Genomic DNA, 22,638 nt, shown 5'->3' with positions numbered 1-22,638 from the left:
ATTTATTTTTATAGAGTCATATTCATTACACTCTGCACACGCTCAGGCGCAATTTCACTCGCGTCTTCGAGGAATCGGCTCAATATGTTAGAGTTTATCACTGTGCCCGTCAGAATACGGCTTTCGAACGCCATTTCGATGACGCGCCAACAGATCCGGCGTCATATCGTACATGCATGAATCTTTCGCGTACAGATTCCTTCAGACTCTTGAGCCGCACGATTAGTGATTGTCTATTATCAATCGATCATCGCGGGCACGGCTCTGATCCTCCAAAGATTTAATGAATTTGTCTTGTCACTGTTCCCACGCGCTGTATTCATCTATAGTACTAAGCAGGATTAGTTTGCTCAAATCAAATTGTGCTCCATATTGTCATTTGACTAAATCATTTTTATATCAATAAGTGCACTATTTGATACTATTGCGATTCATCTCAATTTTGTTACTTTATATTATTAAGTACACTATTTGGGAATAGTTGCATTTGTATCAAATTACATTAATGATCATCGTTCTTGAAAATCTTAAATTATGCTAATAAAGCAGTTGTGTTGCAGCAGTTATGATTTGGCAACATCGCATCTCAATTATATCACATTATATGTATTATTATTTGACAACGTGTCGAGCATATGTATGAGTCGAGCAAGTATTTTATTTATATTTGTTTGTGAAAAATTTTTCTCTGTAGATGGCTTATTCGTTTATTCTTCTCCATCACAGCGCGTCTTCACATATAATTTAAGAGAATGACAACATTAAGTTCATGTTGGAGCGGAGGAGGAATTAAAAATATGCGATAATATACATAGATTAAAATAAATAAATAATGCACGCACGCACGCACGCACGCACGCACATATATATATATAGATTAATATTAATTTACATAACAGATTTCGTTGACATTTATTTATTTTCTTCTATCCTTCCTTCATTCAACCTCAGTGATATTAGATTATTAGTATGTGTCAGCAGTGTTCATCAATACCATCGCGTGGACTCTTTACAGTCGTTATTGCGATTTAAGATCTTAGCGTAAGTTAGATGCAAAAAGGATATACCAAAGAGGAATAGGGAGCTGTAAAGGAGGAAGTATAAATAATAAATAAATGTCTAAAATAAAAATATCTCTGTTAATTAATCGTTCCTTCTTCGCGGTATCGTATTACATGCGCATCATCAAGGGTGCCATCGGGTATGACCATACCATCGCGCTCTCTAAAATAATAATAATAATAATAATATAATTCGATAGAATAAAAATATTTCTGCATGAATAATCGCAGGAAATAATCGCTGAAGGGAAGATTACATAAGAAAAAGATGGTGATGCAAGAGACGGTAAGTATAAGTACGGCGTGGTGGGGACTGCGTCCGGAGGCGATGGCGGACCGCATCAGGAAGAGAATCGCGCCCGGGGTGCAACCGCGCGGAAACAATGATGGAAACCGGCGACGGATCACGCCCAGCGGTGGCGGATAGCACTGCCGTGATTACTGACCCTGCATAATGTCATCACCGCAATGTGGACCCCGCAACGCAAGTTTCCGTACATTCCATCCCTATTACGTAATTTCCCCGTATCCACGACATCCTTCTCCCCCGCCCAGGTACGTCTTCTCCGTGATATTACATGCTGTGACGTCATCTTCTACACATCTCCGTGACATCACACAGCGTGACATCACACGCTGTGATGTCATCCCCGCGATGTCATCTTCCTCGTCTAGTGACATGACCTCCTGTGACGTTATCCCCTCACCTAGTGACATTCTTTCCCCTTTCGCGGAATTTCTCCCCGTCCCTCATCCCTCCTCAGAGTCCTTGGATTAAAATCAGCCTTATAACCCAATTTGTCACTTAGCCATTGTTGCTAATTATACATTACAGCTGTGACGCGCCCAGCAAATTATTCGAAATAAAATATCGAGATCATCGTTGAGGAATTAAGTATCTAGGTATTCGCCGTCGAAAAACCCAAATACACAAGGATGTCCTTAGAATGTCTTCAGGGCGTCTAGGACATTCGCAGGATGTCTTACTTCCTACGATGTCTTGAGAACGTCAATAGATATACTAGGCGGATTCTAATATAATTCTGGGGGCTAGAGAGAAGGTGCGGAATGAGGTGAGTATTCGTAGGCGCGAGGAAGGAAGGGAAATCCCAATGCTATCGATATTTACCGATGTGATGATATATGCCACCATGTTGTGACGTATCATTAGAGACGTATCACGTATCATTGCCGTCACGTATCATTAGAGACGTATCACGTATCATTGCCGTCGCCGCTGCCGCCGCGGATCCTGCGTCCATATCAAAATGCGTTGCATCTTCTTTTGTTTCCTTTTTTTTTCTTTTCATACTCAAAATTATTTCACATGTCACGACATGTTTTGATGATGATATCATCAATACGATTTGATATAAATGCGACGTTGCCAAATAGTATATATGTCATGTGTCCAGATTTTTCACGAACATTTGACATGGTATGACACGTCATAACATGTTCGAGCGGTAATATCATCATCATCATCAATGTAATGTGATACAAATATCAGACGACCAAGTAAATGGTACAAAATGAGAAGATCAATTTTCTCCGAATTGCGCGCATTTATTTTCATACTTGTTATTCATTCTTTTGTCTTAAAATGATAGAATGGATATATATGATATACGATAAGTAAGAAAATAAAAAAAGTACATATATGGTATAATGACATGAACAAAAAAAATTTTTATTCACATATTATTATATCGTTTTTTTTCGAACATATTAAAAACTAAAGCCAATAGCTCACAATCAATGAGCTGATTCATGTCCATCGAAGATACCGCTATCACGTATAACGTTTTTGAGCGCGATATTGGAAAATCACTTGACATCGACTGTATCGACGAATCGGGTTAATCGTTCGAAACATTACATTAATACATCTGTCAAACATACGGCGTAGTGTTTCGGTCGTCATCGTTAGGGATGAAAAATCGAGACATACGACCGTACATCGATCAGCATACAAAAGCTCTGACAGAGCAGGCCAATGCTTATAAAATTGTCCTTGTATTCGTTTCGCAGCATTTTATAAATATTCGATCGCTGCTCGTAGAAGTCCTTCCACGTTTCGAGACAGTTCGTCCACGATGATCCCAAGGTGATCTCCACGTAACTCGGTGAACAGCGTTGATTCCAAATACTTTTAGCCTGTAGTCAGATCGTAACGTCTGTTCAGTAAACACATCGGGCGATACTCTGTGTACATATGTAATGTAAAAAAAAAAAGTTTCTTTTGTGTACAGAACTTTAAAATTTACTGCAGTCCTTCTTCGTTTCGTACGATAGCTGTCTTTAGCGAAGTACATTTTTCAACGTGTTCGTACAAGTATCGCAAAACTGATCGTACCCGCGTAAATTGCGACGTATATGGTAAATTTAGATGGTAAATCTTCTAGAATCGAAGAAAGACCTTTTCCTCTTTCCAAGAATTGCAAATGTGTCGCGATTTTATCGCGTTTTTTCTATGTATTTTCTTTGGTCGCAAGTTTATCAATGTTTATACTTTATGATTTATATTTCGATGGCATTGATGACATTGATGATGATGAGCACGTTGGTGCACTTTGATACTTTTTCCCCAGACATTCCCAATATCTCCTTTTTTCTTCGATGGTAGACTTGGCGGATTTGGTGACAAGGGACGATACCTCTTTCGCTCGATCAATTTTCGATGTATATATTCTTTTACTCCGTGTCTTAATGCTCGTAACTGAAACTTTGATTGAATGAAAAAAGTCTCATACACTACCTATACACATTCTATACCTATATACATTCCATATATATGCTATCAGATCGAATATGTCGCGACGCGTTTAACAGAAGAGTCGATATTTTAGGTTGCATACATACGTACATACATACATATATGCATATACGTTCACACACACACACACACACACACACACACACACACACACACACACACACACACACACATATATATATTTATATATTGGGAGTACAAATTAGTTCGTTTTTTTGTGCTCAAAAATGCATTTATTTCAATGAATGAAGATCAATTAAAGTATTGTCCATCGCTGCATACTACTTTTTGCCATCTCTCAGGCAATTTTCGAATTCCATCTCAAAAATGACTCATCTTTGGAGGCGATCCAATTTTGGAGCCAATTTTCGATTTCTGCGAAAGTGAACTGGTGATTTGCCAAATCGTGCTGCATCCTTCAGAACAACCAATAATCAGAAGGAACAATGTCCAGAGAATACGGGTGCGGTAAAACATCCCATTTGAACGTTTCCAAATATTTTTTTACGACTTTAGCGATATGAAATCGAGCGTTGTTATGAAGAAGAATAATTTTATCATGTCTTTGCTCGTATTCCGATCGTTTTTCTCGCAATGCACGGCTCAAACAAATCAATTATTGCCGATACCGATTGCCCGTAATAGAATCGCCAGGTTTCAGCAGCTCATAGTAAACAAGACTCTTTTGGTCCCAGATACAGAGCATGATCTTTGAACCATGAATGTTTGGCCGTGGTATTGATGTTGAGATCGATGGCAACGATTGACCGGGCTTAGCATAGTATTTTTTCTTCTTGGGGTTGTCGTAGAATATCCACTTCTCATCTCCAGTTACAATCCGATACAAAAAATTTTTTCTCTGTTGTCCTTCGAATCAGCTGTTCGCAAGTGAAAAATCGCCTTTCAATGTCTCTCGGTTTCATAAGATACCTAATTTCCTTGTTTTTGAATCATTCCCATGGCTCTCAATCGTACAGGAACGGCTTGTTGAATTATCCCCAATGATTTTGAAAACTCCTTTTGCGTTTGATTCTGATCTTCTTTGAGTAATGTCTCTAATTCTTTGTCTTCGAATTTTTTTGGCTCCATAGCGAGGCTTGTCTTCAATGCTGAAATCTCCATCCTTGAAACATCGAAACCATTCCCTACATGATTTATCAGTTGGAGCAGTGCCATAAACTTCGACAAGCATTCGATAGGCTTCAGCCGCACTTTTCTTACAATTAAAGCAGAAAATCAAAATCTCCCGCAAATGCTGCTTGGTTAACACAAAATTCGACATTTCAAACATAATAAAAATCAAGGTTTTTGTATGAAACTCAAAGAGATATAAACTGAATATTATTAGTAGATGTTTAACCTTTCTGAAACCGCCAAAATCAGCTGTCCTATGAACCATTACTACCAGTACTATGAACCATTCACAACAACTGGAGCAATCTTTAAGGAAACGGACCGAACTAATTTGTACTTCCAATACGTTCATACATATACGTTCATTCATATACGTACATATAAGTTCATACGTATACGTTCATACATATACGTTTATACATATGAATACATATTACAAAGGAAGGGAAAAAAAGAAATAATTAATAAATACGTTAATGTATTTTTATTTAAAAAATTCTTTTGCAACCATCAGTTATATATTTTCAATACATTTTGTAACATAATTCTTAACATGTAAGAATTGCGCAGTATTAGCAACACCTAGATTAGTTAAAGATTCCATGTCTTCATAAATTCAAGGTCTCGATGTATATGCGTTCTCGCTCATCGTTCAAAAACAAGTTTCACAACACGTTCATTTTTCATGTCTTTTTTCATGTCAACATACATGATAGCATCATGTTCAAGTACAACTGATCAAGCATTTCGCCTCGTTGTACGGGACCATCCTATCTTCAATCCATAGTGATAAGCACTCAACCAAGAAACGCAAAATCTCGGATCTTGTCAAAAAATTTCCATGGCACGGAAGTCGTAAAAATGTAATGTGTGAGAACAGTCCCCTGTTTCCACCACTTCCTTCATGATAAATTTCTTGTTAACGATGAATCCTTGCAGATCCATGAATGTTGGAACAGTTGTCAAGACGCCTGCGGTCGATTACGACATATCATAGATTTTACGCCGTGTCGCACTTAGGTGATTTTGCGCACAACGTTGGTCAATGGATTATACCATCGCGATCGTGTATGATGAAACAATAGACTGTTGTATTTGCGGGCACGTTCTCCTTACATTCAAAGTCTAATCGCACGTCCACGGTGCCATTCTTGATCGATTCGTTCGAGAGCGATCGATGATCACGAACGGATCATTAAAAAAGTCGTAAAGGTGAGATTCGGTTCGTAATAGTCCCTGCAAAAACGCGCGTACAAGTCATACAGAATCGCACATCTGTTTTTATCAAAATCCAGATTCAAGTCATCGTACGGATAACATTCCGAATTCAAGTAGAGTTTCGCATTGGTTAATTTGCAATCGTCGAAGCAACTTATATCTTTGGACGTGACGTTTTTTCGACCTGTTTGCATAGCGAAACGCGGCTCGAGCTGAGTAGCCGTCTTGATGGCCCACAAATGTTTAGTTGTGCTCTACAAGAGCGGAAACTCGTACAGGCCCCAGCGAAAAGCCATGTTATCATTCTCTTTCTAAAGCGTAGCATCGACAGCTTATTTATCTCGCTCAATAACACGTGTGACATTTGCCACTGTACTTTGAATAATTCGAGCGTTGGTTCTATCGCCGGATCTCCCGTCAGACAATTGTTGTCATTGCTCGTATTAAAATCAACTCATGACGAGCGTTGATCACCACACGTTTGTAATCTTCGCAAAATCCCAGCAGATCCGATCAAAATCCGAGCAGTACACAGAAATTAAAGATCGCAGTAATCTGCGTATCCCAATCGGCATTCCGTAGGATCACGCTTCTGTCTGATACTGTTACATAATTTTTGAACGTGCTAATTATGCTCACGTTTCTGTTACGGTCAGTCACAACACTGAGTTCATATCGAATCTTATCGAATATGAACGCGACGTAATTATTTCCCAATGCCACATGAGCACCCTGGATCACTTTGTTCTTCGTCTGTTTTCCCTTGACATATTAGGAGTAGTAAAAAGAAATCCATTATTTTTGCATGAAATTGAATGGAAAAATAATGGATTTCTTTTTACTACATCTAATATAAAAAGCTTTACGATAGTGTGTACAGATCTTGTTGCTATATGGGTATTTTTATTTCATAGCTGTATCTGAATGTTGTGTTGGCGAACGGGCTGTATGTGAGTCTTAATCTTGACGATGCGATCATTGAAGATCGACTCGTCTTTAATATCTTTTAGGATATCAGTCATCTCAAATGTTGCGCACCGCGAATCGAAGACTTTAAAAATGTAACGTTCGACGCGCTGAACTTCTTCTTCGTCCTGATGCAGCTGGAGCGAGTGTTACTGAGCTGTGACGTCACCGGCATTGTAAAGGATTTGTTATCTCTCTGCGTACGCTCCGTTCCGTTCAGTACGAGCATCTCATGCTCACAGCACTGTCGCCATAATACGTGCAATCTGACGGTCTCTTCTTCTCGAAAATCGAGTAATCGTCTGTTCTTAGTCGACGATGCATATCGTTAAATCCGTAATGCTCAACGCGATGATTGGCAGATAAATGATCTGCGCGGATCTCTCCGATATCTTATATCCTGGTAGAACGCTCGGCGAAAATTCATTGTATCATGTGCGCACTTTTGCCGTTGCTGTACGCGCTTGCGGTCACATTATACTTTACGCGGATAATGTTCATTATGTTGATCGACACGTCCAATTTTCGTGCCACCTTTGCGGTTGCAGTATACACTTCGACGAAAATCCCAGCGATTCAATGCTGTCGAGCTTGCCAAAATTTATTCTGTATGCATATCTAATATCGCATCTCATCATGTTATAGCGGAGCGTAATCGAGTATTCTCCGCTGTCATTATTGTTGGGGTCATTGTTGTTGTTATTATGTCACCATGCACTACGTCAACAGTTTCAAGCGCGTGATGCGGACGTTTCCGTAAAATCGCGCATTTCAAAAATTCATTTATGTCTCGCACTTCATACGAACTCTCGGGAATTGTAATTTCCAAGTAATCTTTGGCGAAAATTTGTTGTTCGATTCGTTCATGTATCGTATGATAAGTTTCAAAAATCGCCAGAGAGAGCTCGTAATTTCAATCACTCATATCTATGGCGGGAAAGTAGTTCGCCGTGAGGACGGTACTATTTCCATTTAGCATTAACGTCAACGACATGACGGAAAAACCGTTCGACTAATATTAAGATTTCACAGCACCTCGTCGAGCTTTTTAAATTTACGCGCGTCTACCGTTTGAAACCGCAAACACATCTGTCCGCAGAAACTCTGACCGTATGTCTGAAAAACATGCGATTGTATTCTATCGTGGCACAGTTCCCGAAATATTGCATCAGTTCCTTGGACGGGTTGAAGATTACCGAAACTGTCAAAATACATGACGCGGTTGTTCCTCTTCGCGTACGCTACCCAGTGAATACTACGCATCATCCAGATTCACGATTCTGCTTTCGTTTCGGCGCACGCCGCTCGGTAATATTACACATGAAAACGCCTCTAAAGTATGCGCATACTCGTGAGCTCATTTAATTGCACGTTAGTAGTTGCGCCAGACGGCATTTTTATTATCTCTTTGGTGTTTTTTTTTCTTTGCAGCTATGTCCTATTCGCGTTTGTATGAGCCGAGATACAGTCTGCGTCCGTATTTGTACGGAGCGGGATATAGTTCGACCCTGTTTCATCGCACGATCGTGACGTTGCAGCTCTTCGAGCTTACGTCGCGCGGTTTTGCTGTCGTCTATCTCTTTCCGCGCCACACTGGCCGCTCCGCCGATCAAGGATCCGAATGTGCCTAACATTGACAGAAACGGTAACGCATCGCCTCGTTTTGCCATCGGAACCCGTTTTTCGTCACCTTTTTCCTCGATGTTTTCTTTTTCTTCAGTTTAATGCCAATCTTGGTCTTGGCTTTCATCGCTGCCTGGATGGCAACTGCGGTGGCTCTCTCATTCAGAGCCAAATCTCTCGCGGCGACTCGGCCTAGCGCTTTATCAGCGAGTACCTTGTCCGCCGCGAGTCTATCGGTGAGATTATTGCTGTGTAAATATGAAATGTCGTATTCTCGACATGCCACATCCAGCGAATTTATGCTGGCTGTGTACCTCCGGCTAATCGCTGAATGCGCACAAAACTAGTAGCCCGGAATATGTACTCGAAAGCGCATTTATCGATTCAGCAGGCCGCCGCGTGACGCTGACATTCGATCCTTTATCTTCGGTGCGAAACCATCGATATGCGTCCGCTGCCACGGCTGATTGTAGTGCTCGTCGCAGCGACGATAAGTTCAAACCTCCGAATCTGCTTTCACTTGTCCCAAACGTGTTCGAGTATAGTCACCGTACACGCGTAAGAGTACGACCTTCGGTATACATTGCAACTATTCGGCGCTCAAGTCTCAAATATTAGAAGGATGATACAGTGTGAAATACATTTTCTAATGCGCGATTCGCGGATTCGAGTGCCTTTAAATAGTCATTCGAGAGCGCACAGCCTTTAGTGTAAGCGTGAAATTCGTATTGCAACCACTGACGATACGCGTCACAAACGCGAAATCGCAAATAATGGCAGAGGGCAAGCACGGCGAAATGCTGCCGAGTACTATACGCGCGATCATTTGTCCGTCATATTGCGATAAAACCAACGTTCTCATAAGCTTGCTCGAAAGCTCGAACAACATTTCGAAAATGTGTACGTCTACTCGAAATCGTTGCAAGAGCCAAAGTATCAATATTTCGAAAATTTATTTATGTCTATCGACGAAATCGACTATTTTACGTTCTTCAACAACATCGTTCCATCGACCGAGGAGCGTCCAAATTCTATTTTTATTTTTGATGACGTGGCATGTGACAAGCAGGATATAGTGAGAGAATACTTTTCGATGGGTCGCCACGCGAACGTCGACTGCTTCTATCTCTGTCAGACGTATGCGAGAATACCTAAACACCTGATACGCGACAACCCGAACTTTCTAATCCTGTTCAAACAGAATTGTACCAATTTGAAACATGTTTACAATGATCATGTGAATACCGACATGTCGTACGACGAATTTTGCACGTTGAGTCACGACTATTGGCAACAAAAATATGGATTTTTAATGATAGACAAGAACACAATGCTTAAAAGCAGGAGATATAGAAAGGGATTTAACAAGTTTGCGATACCGTAACGCGATTAGTCGTTGCCGATATTTCGCCAGAGATGAACATGGTTAATGTGCACGAGCATAAAAAAATCGCGAGAGGAATCGAGAAGACAAGCGAGTTGATCCGCAAGAAACATCGCGCTCTGAAGACAGGTAGAATCGTGGAGGATGATGTTGGATAGACATTTTGAGCCTATTATCAAATCGCTACGACAGATCATTGACAGCTCCGACGTGCATGCGATAAAGAAACAGTCACGCGACGATGACGCAGCGACTGCCTTCAAGCGTAAGAAAAAAGAGGAGGAGGAGGAAGAGGGAGAGGAAGAAATAGAGAAGGCGAGCGAGACGTTCGAGCGTTCTGCGACTCCGCGTAAATCCGATGATCGATAGCACGATCGTATACAGTACACGGCAACCTCCACTCAGCGTACGACTGTATCGACGATAGAATCATTGGGGAACATTTTCGAAACGACGGACTCGCAACGAAGGTTCAAAATCGGTTGCAAACGTCGGAAGATCGAGAGGCGTTGCAAGCCCTCTGGGTCAAAAGAATTGTATAATACATCGAAATTGTCCTAAGGGGAGAGCGAAATAAACAGAAGAGTGGTATAGATTATGTGTACGACGTTTACCACACAAGAATGGATTGATGTTTGGCAATAAACGTTTCGACATTGATGATAACATAATTATTGATGGTGTACGATACGCCGATACACCTGGTCTTTACGAGTTAATTTTCAAGAGAATTCCTCACAATCTCCTCTACGCGGAAGAGGAAACAAGTAGCATGCTGCTGGCGACGCGCATAAATACAAGCATCATACGGAGCAACTTATCAAGCAACAGGGGATACAAATACAAATACGTAATCGCGCGTTGATGTCGATCACACCCAAGAAACAGAAGAAGAAATTTGGAAAGGGATTTCTTCAATGATATTAAACGATAATGCGATCGTGCATTGGAATGATCCCAACGAGCTGGACCGTCTACGATTGCTCGATGCTTCGCACCGAGCGAGCAATCACTCTCATGACAACGAGATGCTGTTGATCATCGAGAAGCGAAATCGGTCTTATTATAAATTAAATCGATGAAACAAGTCAATCGAGTAGTGTCAGCGAGAAGAAATTCTTTTGCCCTGTGTATTATATATTTGCCGTGTTGAATCATGAAACAGAGATCCAGCGAAAAGAAAAAAATTAACTCCGAGAGACATTGCACTCGAGAAATTGCACGCTCCGGCGAGAAGAAATTTTCCGCGAAGGCATGTCATAGTTCGAGAATACGATTTGTGGCAGGCTGATATCGAGATATGTCCATATTCGAGTTTTAACAGAGGCCACCACTTCTATTTACCGTCAACGATATGTTGAGCAAGTACGCTTGGGCCGTACTGCTCAAGAGCAAGAATAGAAGCGAAACGGCTGAAGCTATCGCTGAGATAATTCAAGTGAGTGGAAGATGTCCGAAAAATTTACAAACGGATATGGGAAAGGAGTTTTACAACGCCGATGTGCAGAAAATCTTGAAAAAACACGATGTTAATCACTATTCGACGTTAAAACCATCAGTAGTCGAGCGGTTCAATCGCACGCTCAAAAACAACATGTGAAAGATATTTACACTCAACGGCAATTATAAGTGGATCGACGAGCTGCCGTATCAGATTACGCGCGCAAGCATCGCATGCGACCCGCCGACGTAACTCCCGTGATCGCCGAAAAATTCTTGGACACGGTGTACAGTGCGATAAAAATCGCTGGTCCGGCAAAATTTAGGCTGGGCGATACACATGAGCATATAAGACGTTTTTGAGAAGGGTTGTACGCCAAATTGGACAATCGAATTGTTTACGATCGTTAAGGTAGCGTACTAATCCCGTAACTTATCTACTCGAGGACAATCGCGGATCTATCGCGGAAAATCCGTCGCTGGAGCGTTCTGTGCATGAGTTGCATCGCTACTCATTCGTGCATCTCGTCGAGAAACTATTGTAATACCGGAAAGGAGATAAGGTATAGTCAAGTGGCTGGGATTCGATGGATCGCACAATTCATGGATACACGAAAACAATGTCATTTGATAAAATTTTGATTCATATATTCTTTCTACGTATAAAAATATATATCAATATAAGTATATAAACGTATATATTTTTTTTTATTACTGCCCATTCATCATCTCCATTTTGGAGTATACAAAATACATAATTATTTAATACAAAATACATAATTATTAACTACTTATATGGAGCAGAATACATAGATAGCAATGCAAAATAGTAATACTAATATAAATGTAAAAAACATACGTAAAGTGTAAATTAAAATAATAGTAATACATAATAGTAACACGCATAAATGATAAAAATATGGGATACATATAATACTTTTATAAATGTAAAAAAAAGTGTAAATTACAATAAGTAATACATAATAGTAACATATATTACAAAGGTATCCGCCAACGGTATCCGCCAAAAGTATCCTCCATGATAACATTTCCGTCGAGTTCAGTACAACATCATTTGTCGTGAGCTCAAAGCGATTTTCAATTCGGATATCGTATAATTTAGATTGTATACATGATTAACAACGAATCATTTCGATCTCTTCGTTCAAACACCACGTAATCATCGAACGTTATCGTTAGCGCTAACGTTATTCTTTATACTTTTCGCCTTTTTAGTTTCCTTCTTGCCGTCCACTCTCACCGCGTACATCTTCGCTCTGAGTCCAACGAATTCGATCATTATCGCATCGTTATTTTCGTCTTTCATCAGGTACTTTTTTTCGCGAGAAGCATACTATACACGTTGTCTGCTCGTGTCGAATCTAGCGAAATCATATTTCATATTTTCGTAAACGTCGTCGAATTCTATATGGTAAATGACACTGTCCGTGTTGATGTACATGATCTTACATTTATCGCGATACATCGGTGACATGTACTCATGGTGAAATTCAACAAGTACAAGCAGATTTTCGATATATCGAGTATGTATAATATATATAATGTTTGTTTATTTACAATATTTATATTTATATTATTTTAAATGTTTGTTTATATTTGCATATATTTACTATTTTATTCTGCAATTAATCATAATGTAGCGTACAGCTCGTATGTACTATCGAAACTTAAAAACGGTAATTTTTTCTCAAAATTTATATCTTTCACGTTTGATTTGCTAGTGTTGATTATTAAGTTATACATATTTCTGAGATTACTATTTAACTGTGTCTGATGAAATTTTTTTATAAAATAGCATATATTAATTCTGATATTCTTCATTATATTGTCATCGAATGGCACATATTCCCGAACATAAGATATATGCCCATATGAATACATGAATTCCGTAATTTTCGCTAATTTCTGATACAGTGTCCTGTCGGAGATTATCCTTTGCTTGGAAAATGGTCCATTTAGACCACTGTTGCTGCTTACTCCAATCGCAAGACGATGACGCTGTCATAAACATAAAATTATATCTGAATCAGTATATAGTTTGGGATTTTCATATCTAATGAGTCGATGTAAATAAATATTTGCTTGTGCGGCAGAACAATTAATAACGTCCAATGTGCTCCTAAGTGAACAGAATTCAATCATACTTTATACTCCTAGATATTTGTTTTTTCTGCCCATTTTTCGTAGTCTCCACTTATTCGTCCATTAGAAATCAACGATTATAAAAAAAGACATCGAAAGCTAATGTTACATTCAAACCCGTAAAGATTTTAAATTTATGATCCTACTGGAGAGAAGAGGAGCGGAAATAATGAGAGTACTTGGAAGGACGGACAGATTCTTGTCTCGCAGGTATCCGCACAGAGACGAGTACCGCAAACTGAATGCATCCTTTTGTGCCTCGTAGTGTACGCGCTTACAATCACACATAACTTGTCCACGAGAACACAATTACCTGCGGTAATAACGAAAGAAAACGCACGTATCACTCGTGAAAATATAGCTCGTCATTGGAAAAACGAAACGGGCGCAAAAGATTAAATCGCGTCGGAGATTTCGTTTGTATCAGTAAAGCGAAAAGCGTTTTCGAAAAAGGATACGAGGCTAAATGAAGCGAGGAAATATTTCAAATTTACGATGTTCTCGATTGACGAAACTCTCACGTGTACGAACTGTGAAATTTAGTAGACGAAGTCATAGACGGTATTTTTATGAGCAAGAATGAGCTCGAGTTGAGAAATACTTAGAGAAAAAACAGTTTATCGTCGATCGCGTGATAAAGAGTAGGGGACAAGGGACTAATAAGCAAGTGCTTGTTAGTTGATGCGGTTATCCCAGTAAGTTTGATACTTGAATTTCGGATTTGAATTCAATTTCTCTTCGTGACGGAGGAGGAACAATTTCTTCTGGTTCTTCCGAATAACAGTAGTATGAGTCATTTTCCAGATAATACAACGTCGTCCTTCTTCACGGAATTATCTCACTCTATAGTGTTACACAGACAATAGGAGGTTGCGATAAGCGAGATTCGATTTCCCTGTACTTTTTTACACGTACTTCATAACAAAAATATGATCAGATTCGTTGGTATTAACTCCTCCCGATGAGAGAACAAATGATGTGTTTACGACAAAAGAAGTTGCATTTCCAAATGTAATTTACAATGATATCCATGAACTTATTGATGCGATTAATACTGTGTAAAGATGCCAAATCGCATTTTTATTTTGAACAGCAAAAAGTCTGGCGGCAAAATCTTCATAAGTATTAACTGCGGTGAGAAGTGCAAAATGCTACATCATATAAACTTTTTCGATAATCTTCTACGAGAATGCTAGATTTTTCATCAACAGTTTTCAAATAATCCATTTCATTCCAAGTTCGCGATACGTAAACTTACCATAATTTCAATAAAACAGAAGAAAACACTTTTCTCATTCACGGATGTAATAAGGAGACGGAAAAAAAATTTGCAGATTATTGGAGCGAACTCTATAGTTGTTGTAGTTTGTGGTATCCCGCGTTATTCCCGATAAAATGTTTGTTCATTGCGATATTTGTAAATCTTATATAACAGATACGTATTTCTCTTCTCAGGATAGTTCCGGTCGAGATATGCAGTCATAATTATGCATTGGTGCAAATTTGATGAAATATTTCTCATTTTCAAATTATCCCATTGCGACGAACGAATTTTAGAATGATCGAAGTAGATATAAGAGATCAGTTTAGAAAAAAAATTCTATTCGAATTCGGAACGCTGACAATGACTCTGCACTTTAAACATAAGCAATAACTTTCTTTTTTTCTTCGTGTATGCGAGCGTATCGATAGTAGTGGTAGTCTTTAGTTAGACATTAGCAATGGAATATGAGAAATATTTGATGCGCGGGATACCGGTAGCCGACGTGGAATTCCACGTATTTTTGTTGATTCGCCCCCATCAACGCGAACATGGAATCGGAAGCTATCTCGGCGGGCTATTTAAAAAAATACTACCTTACTTAAACAAAGGTGCTGTGAGTAAAGAAACTTTACGTGTGGGAATTAACGTAATAGAAGACGTCAAAAATAATAAACGTTAAAGAAAGCGATCAAAAGTCGGCTCGTGGAATCGAGAGATAATCTGAAGAGAAAATGCATAAAAAAAATTAATTCCTTGGTGAAGGAATCAGAATATAAATTATCCGCGATGCTTCAGTTTGCACGATGGTCGAGATAGACGTACGTGCATCGTAAACGACGTCAGGCGATCAAAAGAAAATCATCGAAAAGTATTACAAAGAAGAAGAATAAAAAAGTGACGAAGAAGAAAAAAAAATCGCGCTGCAGGAAAAAAACCAAAAAACCATCCGCTAGAAAACATCGAGTCAAGAAACGCGATGTATTCGACATATTTCTCTTAATTGAGATAGAAATTCGTGGCTAGAGAGAAAGTATGTCCTTTCTTAAGCGAGTGCATAAAGAGCGAACTCGATTTCTTCTCTTTGCCTCCTACACAAATTAGCATTGAGTGTTCGCAATGGATTTATTACAAACCTGTAACTTCACTTGCGGATGACTCACCCATAGAATTTGTCATACTCGGACATAGAGAAGAATATCTGGAACTCACACCATGTTGAGCCTTCGCATACGCGTAGAAAGCGAATGCGGAAAGAGTACATCGGTCGTCCCCGACGATGTGACAAAAATAGGACCCATAAATCATTTACTGCATTCCATGTTCAACCAAATCGATGTATATTTTAATCAAAAACTCGTGTCGCCACCAAACAACGTTTACGCTTACACGCATACATCGAGGCGATTATTAAATTATGTTTCATTCGCAATAACTTTCTAATTTCCAAAATCTAACCGCTTGCTTATGGGTCGCAAATATTCCGCTACATGACGTTAGACACGTCAAATCTAAATACGGCGCTCGAAAGACACGCGCAATACATTCAAGAAAATCGTGCGCTAGATCTCGTAGGTCATCTTCACTGCAACGTTTCCAATCTTTTTTCTTATAATAAATCTTTAATTAATGGAAGTTAGAATGAGATTCGTACGCTCGAAAGATTCATTTTACCTTAAGGAGAATAAATCAGATGAGGAAAAAAAAGGAGATATTAAAAATACATATTCTCGATGCCAGTTTATTCGTAAGAAGAGCAAAAATAAGTCTGAGTGTGCTACTTGCACATGCTAGAATGTTGAGTAAAATTAAAACGTCAAGTACCCCTTATGAGAGTCGAAGTTAAAACATTCTCGATACACGCCGGCATTGTGGGGGAATCAATAGACAATACTCGGACAGCTGCCGAAACGAATAATAATAATCGGCTTTTTTGATAACAAGGTGTTTAACGGTGATAGAAAATTGAACCTGTTTAATTTCGGAAAATTATGGAATTAATTTCTTTTCGCTGTACGTCGGCATGCAAATTCTCAATAGATCATTACAACCAAATTTTTTTGAAAGACGAGCCTACGTTGAAGCTTATCACACATTATCTCAGGAATCGGCATTCACTTTCTAAACGAGGGTAATTTTATAAGTAGAGATGACGGCTACACTCTTTTCGCTTTCGATTTTATTCCAGATCTATCCGCTAATTGCGCAAAACGTTGGAATCTCCTGAAACACGGAAGCTTACGATTAGAAGTGAAATTTGAAAAAGCTCCATGACTATTAATCGTTTACGCCTTTGTTTGATAACGTTTTGGAAATCAATCTTCGCATCAAGTCGACTTTTCCGGTTAGCTCTGTGACTTCCGCGAGAAAATTATTTTCTTCCACTATACATTTTTGTTCTTATCTAATTGTAAGCAAGATGATAAAAAAACTTCAGTCTTGCTCATGACACCGACATTTCGTGACGTAAAAAGAGTAGCGAAAATTCGAATATCAATGGATATAATTGTCAACATACAAAGTTTTCGCGATGTCGAAGAAAACTTTCAAAAGAAGTCCCAGATCTTGGGATTAATGCGACGATTATCGGACACTGGATTATGATGCCTTATCTATTTGCGATTTACTCGAAAGAGTAAGAGAAAATAACTGGCTTACACGAAATTATCACGGAATCGAATGGTTCGACGGAGACATTCATTCTACATCTGCGAGATATTACACGACACGCACGCTACATCTATAACAGAAAACAAGAAAAGGCACATTATCTGAGTATTCTCCAGAACGTATATAATTTGAAAGGATTTCTCCGGCTTTCAAAAATGCACTAGATTTCGAAGGACAGCGCTGCACGCTGCATCACGGATTTCAAATTAACTTTGAATCACATTGCGCCTTACGCAACGTTTAGAAATTAAAACGTTAACTAACTATACGAAATAGTATCAGTTCGAGTTATGAGTATATAGTCTTCCCTCAGAAAATTTGAGCGAGAGCGACGTCAAGAGTGAAAAAGCAGATAGCGGGAATTTTTCAATTCAATTTAAAAATCAGAAACACAATATATTTTGCAATATTTGCAAAGCGTGGAGAAAAGATATCATGACAGAAAAGTCGAACCAAAACGAGGATGAATAAGCGACAGACGAAGAGAAAAAAAATCTTCCAAACGAGTCTTCGACTCGTCGATAGAAATGAAGCTAACATTAGCACAAACGCCAAATTTTGATAACTCTACAACGCACATGCCGGCAAAAGAGATAAATTCTGAATTTGCGCAAACATTTCCCCTCTCACGCTCTCCAACGACGAGAATTCACTGGATCATGTGAATTCATGGAAGTTTTAAATGCATTACATCATTTCAGTGTCTGACATGCAGGGATCTATCCTACCGACCAACTACCGAGAATGGACGAGGTGGACTGTCATTGTTGCTAACATAAACGATCACGATCGACCTGGCCAGGTCGACCACTCGGTCGCCTTCTGCATCGACGAACACGTTACAGGAACATTCGATAGCATTGGATAGTTACGGCTTGTCGTTCTTGGACTCAAGATTCTTCTTACGACTTAGCCGAAACTCCATTATGTATCGCTGGAATACGACGACGCAAGGAATACTCTCTCAAACTTGCGGGCAATAAACCTGCTGTATATTTCTATATTTTATATGTAATGATTATAATCTTAGCCGGTTTCTTAGTCTGTTTACTTCTGATAACTTAAAATTTGTAAACGCAATGATCGATTGATCGTACAGTTATTTCATAAATTTTTTTCTTCGTGTAGATATAAAAAAATAAATTCTCATGCTGTATGCCGTCATGTTCAATCGCCTACTCTTTTAAAAAGTAAAATATAAAACAAAAATTTTATGTAATATCATTTTTTTTTAAATAAACGTTTTTTAATTATGTAAATTTCGTCGGTTTCTTACTCCTAACCTTGTCCCTTTTTACATTAGTCATCTTTTCTTTCTTATTTCAGATTTAGATAAAATTTAGATGTTCATTAAAAACAAAATACAGAAAAAAATTTTTCTTTTAAAATAATGTTCGCATCAACATACCCACGATGCATGCCAGCGCGAACTTGTTCATTCCTGTTTCATCTCTCCTTTTTCCATAGTGAAAACAAGAATCTCCCGAAAATTTTCGTAAAAATCCTCGTCATAAATAATAAAAAAAAAATCCTTTCACTAAAACATCAATAGGCCGGAAATTGAGCCGCTGCGAAAAATAACCTACAGAACAAAAATCTGTGTGCTATTCATATCCGCTGACAGTACCTTCCCCCTCCCTCTGTAACGAACAAATTTCTTGGCCAATTTTCTTCGATTTTCCCATTCATCATTTTGTCACGATATTTATCCCTGCCGACATCTCTTCTCCAGATACCGCGTAGGTGATTATGAACAAAACCAATCAAGACCAAGCCAATCAAAACACGCCATTTAATTACCTCGTTACCCCCACCCATTACCGATCAATCAAAGCGCATCATTTTTCCAGCCACGTCCCCGGCGCCGGAGGTGGAGAATTTGTTTTGACGACTTATAGCTGCCCATATATTGTACTACTGCCGCTATCTGTAAAGGCCAATTATTGTATATCGAGTTCAGCGGAGCTCCGAGCTCCATTGCATGTAACGTGATTCGATTTATTAAATATATTAAATAGTAATTAAATATATTAAATAGTTCTTTATTTCATTAGTAATTTGTGTGTGATTCTTGCAGCCTCTCTTTTTCGTCTTCCGATAATTTCTTCATCTTTAACGATCCATCCCTAACATTGCAAATTAATTGCGAGTCAAAGTAGACAAAGATTGTCGAAAAAATGGCACGCTTTCTGGTGCCAGACTTATTTTGCGAAAAGCACTAATATTGGATCGGAGAAAAATTTCTTCGTATTTTTTAATTGTATATCCAATATTTTCATCAAAAATGAATGAAATTTAAATTTAAAAATAAGTTTTTAAAGCAAATCTCTTTCGAAATACTTTCGAAAAGTTACTATATTTTTGAGTTTCTGTGAATTTGGTAATTTTTATGTTTAAAAAACTACGAGCTGAAAAAGAAAAAATTTTCTTTGAAGGTCTCTCACGTGTCCAAAAAAAATTTATGAAAATTTTCAACTACCTATCGTAAAAGCTTGAAGCTTTCCTTACAAATTTTTTTTTAATGTTTGTATGACTTTTTGTTCCTAAGTCGCAAGTAAATAAAGGAACATTCTGACTTTGATTACTCGTAACTCCGATGAAAATGATCATTTCGCAATTTAAAAAACAGATTCTTAAAGCTGAAACTTTGCTCTAGCAAATAATATAATTGTAAAATTTCGCAACAAATAAAAAACTTTTGCAAAAAAATTTTTTGAAATACGAAGAAACTTATTTCCCGAATCAATATTGAAAAATCTATCTGATCGAAAATTTATCGACATTTCATGTTTATCTTGTATAAAAATTCACTTAAGTAGGAAAAAGTCATAGAGCATGCGATGAAGTTGTGCTATCACTCACGAGTACAGTTATAATATATATATATATTATTAGATGTACAACTTTGCTTCCGCCGTTTTTTTTCCAAAATTCGAGGCTTTATTGTAAAAAACTGGTTATACATTTATGATTCAAAGTATTGTCCATCGCTGGCCACTACTTTCTCCCATCTTTCGGGTAGCGTACGAATCCCGCGTCAAAAAAACTGGTCATCTTTTGAGGCTATCCACGAATCGATCCAATTTTTTACTTCTTCATAAGAAGTACCGGAAGTGCTGATCAGTCAGGCCGTGTGCCATTGATCGAAACAAGTGATAGTCAGAGGGAGCAATGTCTGGAGAATACGGTGGGGGGGGTAGAACTTCCCACTTCAACGTTTCCAAGTATGTCTTGACCACTTTCGCAACATGGGATCGAGCATTGTCATTGCTGCAAAATCACTTTATCTCTCATTGTATTGAGGCCATTTGTCTTTCAATGCTCGGCTCAAACGCATCAAACGCATTGCGTTCGATATCGATCGCCTGTGATGTTTTAACAGTTCATAATACACTACGCCGAGCTGGTCCCACCAAATACAGAGCATGACCTTAGACGTCAAAATCTCCGTTCTTGAAGCGTTGAAACCACTCACGACACGTTCTTTCACTAATAGCGGCCTCATCATAAGTATTTGAGAGCATTCGATGAGCCTCAGCCACAGATTTCTTCATATTGAAGCAAAAAATTAAAACCTCCCACAAATGACGAGAATTTGGCTCGTAAACTGACATTTTCAATCGAGAATAACTTTATGATGCAGACACAAATCGACTAATGTTTCTATGGGGTTATGTTGACAGATGCCCAAGTTTATTGTATGACGTCTATGATCTATTTATTTCGACCACCACTTACCGCTAAAGCCATCTATAGGAAAACGGCGGAAGCAAAGTTGTACACCTAATACAATGTATAATTTTATTTCTGTTTGTTTCCTTTTTTTATATATTAGTTATAAATAAATAAATGTCGAGATTTTTTTTAGATCATTTTGTTATTATAATTTTTTAGCTTGACAAATATCAGCGTATACTTCCATTTCCGTTTGATCTTTTGTTATGTATTATGTGTAAGTTCTAAACAAATAGATATTGACCCTGGTGAAAATTATTCTCATAATTTTTATTCGAATTGAAACATTTTTCAGAAATATTCATAAATATTCGGAAAGTTTACATCTTCTCTCAGAATTTTTCATACAAGTGAATTCTGAAATATTTTGAAATTTCTCATTCCACAATTTTTAAAAAATATTTTTTTAATTTTTTAGATTTATATTTCATAAGAAATTATACTTACAAAAAATCTTAGAAATCTTACAATATTTTATAATTAATATATATAAAAAATTCTGAGCAAAAATGTAGATTGATAGTCGATTTTAAAAAAGTAACGAAAAAGTAATAAAAAGTTACTTTCTCAAATAATGATAATTATAACAAGTTATTTTTAAAAATCGGTAACTAGTAACGGTAATTTGTTACTTTTGAAAAGTAACTTTTCATTCTCTGATTGTACACAATAGAGATTGTACATAATATATGAAACTTCCAGAAAATCAGCCGACTTTACTGATAAGAGATACGAAATGCAGCATCAGTGATTTTTAATGCTATCAACTTTATTTTCTTTACTGGCAATAGCTAAACCTATTTTTGAATGTATTTAAGCCGGATGAACGCGTTTATTTGGCTATTTTTAAAAATTAATATCTCGTTAACAATTGCAAAAATTGCAAAATGGTACAGAACTTTTCGATTCAGCTTCGAGTCCGCTCTACCTACATACAAATGTTCTTTTACAGAATTACTAGACAGAGCCTGTATATTATAATTCCTATTATAAATGTTATTGTGTAATATATCATTAATATTCTTATAAGATAATTACTCTTCACTTAATTTTGTTATTGAGCAAGAATGCTGCTTCTACATTTTGTAAAGAAAATATATAACAGAAGCAACAATATGTGAAACTTATGCGAAAGCACTTACAAGAGAATCACACGAAGTAATTAATTCTGATTTTAATGAAATTTTGTATATATATATATATATAT

The 22,638-nt window shown here is 37.9% G+C and overlaps 1 pseudogene; it reads left to right on the top strand.

The window, feature by feature from the left end:
- Positions 1–10,306: 10,306 nt before the first annotated feature.
- On the top strand, positions 10,307–12,147 carry LOC108692125 (annotated as a pseudogene).
- The last annotated feature ends 10,491 nt before the right edge of the window (positions 12,148–22,638 follow it).

Source organism: Atta colombica, unplaced genomic scaffold, assembly GCF_001594045.1.
Source record: "Atta colombica isolate Treedump-2 unplaced genomic scaffold, Acol1.0 scaffold61, whole genome shotgun sequence".
NCBI lineage: Eukaryota > Metazoa > Arthropoda > Insecta > Hymenoptera > Formicidae > Atta > Atta colombica.
This window is presented reverse-complemented; position numbering and strand designations above follow the sequence as displayed.